Source organism: Notolabrus celidotus, chromosome 13 (genome assembly GCF_009762535.1).
Source record: "Notolabrus celidotus isolate fNotCel1 chromosome 13, fNotCel1.pri, whole genome shotgun sequence".
Classification (NCBI taxonomy): domain Eukaryota; kingdom Metazoa; phylum Chordata; class Actinopteri; order Labriformes; family Labridae; genus Notolabrus; species Notolabrus celidotus.
The window spans coordinates 23746239-23749998 of record NC_048284.1 but is presented as its reverse complement, the minus strand read 5'-3'; positions in this window follow the sequence as shown (position 1 = coordinate 23749998).

Here is a 3760-nt window from a genome sequence, read left to right as displayed (position 1 = left end):
ATCTTTGGGATAAATCTGCTTTTAGAAGACAACAACTTTTCTCTGCCAGTGGAAATTACAAAAAGAGAAAAGAACCAAACATTCACTGCACCATCTGTAAATCTCAGCTCTACGTAAGCACACATGCTGCTGTAGCTTCTTTTTTCTTGCGAAACATCTTAAAACATGACAGTAAACCTAACTCAAAGAGACAATATCTGGTCTCAGCAAAGAGGTAAGAACTGCTATGAACATAAATATTCACCAAAACACATCCACTCACACACACACACACACACAAACACGCAAGGACACGCACGCACGCACGCACACACACACACGCACATGCACACACACACACACACACACACACTGTTCAGGGAGTTGAGAATGTAAGAGTCAGATGGATGAACATATCAGAAGAATGGTCTGTATAATGATTGTACTGGTAAATGATCATGTGATGTTTGTGGTCAAAGTTGTTATTAAAGCTGGGGTTGGTAGTCTCGGAAAACTAGGATGAATTTGAATGAAGCATGTCCTCGTGACTCCGTCTAACCCCTCCCCCCTTCCCCTCGGAGCTCCTCCAAAACGACACCCCCCGGCTCACATGCACGAGCGCCACTGATTTGCGACCATATGATTGTGACTGATTCAAAACCGGTCCTCACCAAAACATTATCATAGTGAAAGTTAAAAACACAAACAAACATGGCTGCTGTTAGTACTCACAACTGTCATGCTAGCATTATCCAGTTGTACTGGTGACAAGAGATCAGAAGAAAAGTTTTAACACATATAATACTGTAACAGCTCTACTGTTTGTTAAACGTGTTCAGTGTAGATGCTCTTAATTCCTACAGTGTTGACAGTCAGTGAAGGCATCAGGAGAGGTGTAGAGTGTGTGAGCGGGAGAGAGGAGAGACAAGAGGAGAAGTTTTTCATTCATTCAAACATTGATTGTTGCTTTGTTGGTTGGCTTGATCACGGCTGACAGTGACCGGTTCTTAAAGATCAACGTGTTCACGAATCGGCTCGTCATAATTACAGCGTCCGGACTGACGCTACAGCATATACATTTTCTGTAGGACTTACTGAATGTCATTAATTCTTTTGCTTGTCAGAGCCCCGTGGTGAGAGCTTTTTAGACTCTGATCCAGACTACAGTCCTGAGCAAGGCACCTCATCGGGTCAGAGGGGACAGACCCGAGGTTGAGTGAGAGGGGGAGTAAATAGAGTCAGGGGAAGTAGAGGCAGGAGACGGGGACTCTGAGGAGAACAGCCGGGGAAATGTACGCGCAGGAGGAGGGCAGAACGGCAGGACAGGATTTGATTGGTTTAAAATTTGGGGACCCAAATAAATGGTGATTGGTTAGTATTTTCCCAGGTTTACTCCGGCTGTAGATAGCAGTTTTTTTTCACTTTTTTAGGAACACGTTATGTATCGATTGCCATCAGGACATAAAGATCATTTTAATCATATAACAAAAATTGTATCTAAATCTGACTACCAACCCCAGCTTTAACTGTTTGCTGCATTCAGTTTGAAAGTTGATTTGACTGTATCTTGCTGAAGATTTAAAGGAAATGTAAACTCACTTATGCTGACATCTGAACATGTTAACAAGCTAAAATTTAATTTAAATGCCCTTATCCTGAAATTCAGTCAAAGGCTGACTTTTCAGTCAAGCCTCATCCTGAAGGGAGGATTGTATGTGAACTGGGTACTGATGTGTGAAAAAAAAGAGAGCCAATGTGTGACATAAGGGTAAATAAATGAGAGTCATCTTGACACTTGGACTGTTAAGTGACATACTGTGTCTGCATTCAGCAGTGGGCAGGCGGCATGTATCCAACTCATCTCCATCAACCTCTGAAGCTCATCTCTCATGCACAGGCAGCCACAGGGAATGTGTTCCTGCAGACTAATGGTGTGAGCTGTCATTTAAATCTCCCTCCTCATGCATGATCTACTTCTATACTTTGAAACAGAGAAAGAAACAAAAAATGAAACATACAATGATCAGCAAATATCAATCATACTGTGTATTTAAAAAATAAATACCATTATCTTTTGTTACACCCTTAACAAGGAGCTCAGTATTATTTTGTTTCTATTGAAAGATGGTGAGAGAAAACGTGTCTCAGGACAAATAAAGATACTGCTTTGTTTGCTTTTTAATTTATACCATAATAACGAACACACACACACGCACACACACACACACACACACACACACACATACGCACACATACACACACAGGCAGGTTGACAAGGGATGTGGATGGTTTTTAGCCTGGTGAGAGGCAGGGATAATGTGTCTAACAGGAACCCTCTCAGATCTGTCAGAGGCAGCAGAGAGAAGCCGGGAAGCCGCCACCCTCTTACAGAGTTGATAAATGTCCACTGAGCGTATACCATTTCAGTACTGTCAGTGAGAACTAACGCCTCCTGCTATGGTGTCTGGGTGTTTGTGGCTCTTTCAGTTTCCTTTGCACACAGCTGATCGAAGTATGAATCTGCTTACAAATAAAAAGTTGATTTTCAGATGCAGATCTGAATAGAAATACAAAGACACACACCCACTGAATCATAGTTTATGTATAATAAAGCAAGTGCCCATGTTAAGCCTATATAGTTCAATAGTTCATAGTTCAAGTTATGTTATTCTGATCGACCATGTATGCATGTCAGCTGGAAGGATGGATGGGGGGATAAAGGGATGTAGTAGAAGAGAGATGCCGAATGCTGCCCTGAGCGACGACTGACAGGTGCAACGTTTCTCTTCTGAGATATTTTAATTGAAAAAAGGAGGGATGACTTAACATCTGCTCTTTTAATTCAAAGTAAACAACATTATGCAACTCTATTTGTATTATTCGACGTGAATATTGTAAAAACAGAAAACAGTTTCCTCTTTACGTGACTGCGTGTCAAAAAGCTCATGCAATCCCCTTATGTTACAAAGGTAGCCAAGTGCAAAAAAAGATATCTGACTTGCTCTACTTTCTTTTTTCACAGCCGTTGCGGCCGAGTGACTGCTGTTCAACTGGCTGCATACATCAGGACTGCAGCTGCTCTGAGGCAACAAAGGACACAGATGAGGATGAAGGTCCAGAGTTCAGCAGCCTGCATCAGATCCAACCTGTTCTCTGACACACTGAGTCACAGCAGGACTGACTCATGAGTGATTTCCAGTCTTGGCACACCACAAGCTATGGCCAAAAACTTTTTTTTCTTCATCTTCAATAGTTTCACTTCACTCTCCAATGGTAATTAATGTGACATATTTTCTTAAGGGGAGTATGATGATTAATGATGATTAACAGTTCCTGTTTTGAAAATGGAGCTTAAAAAGAGAATGACAAAATGAAAAGTGATGCTTGTGGTGAAAGGGTCATTAGTAGTGTTTAAAGTAAATGAATCGTAAAACTCAGTTTATATCCTCACACAGCCTCAAAGCGTTTTTGTCCTTTGATCATTTTGTACTCTGATATTAAAGTGATAACACAATTTGTTCCAGAAAATTATTTATTTTTCTTCTTAATGAGTGCTGCAGGGAAACAAATCACATGACTAACTATAGCCATTAATATAAAGTTCAATGAATAATATTACTACTACTACTACTTACTACTACTACTACAACTACTACTACTAATAATAATAATAATAATAATAATAATAATAAATAATAAATAATAATAATAATAATAATAATTCTTCTTTATCTCCTCTATCCCTCTTTCCAACCCCAACTCGGTTGAGGCAGATTGCTGT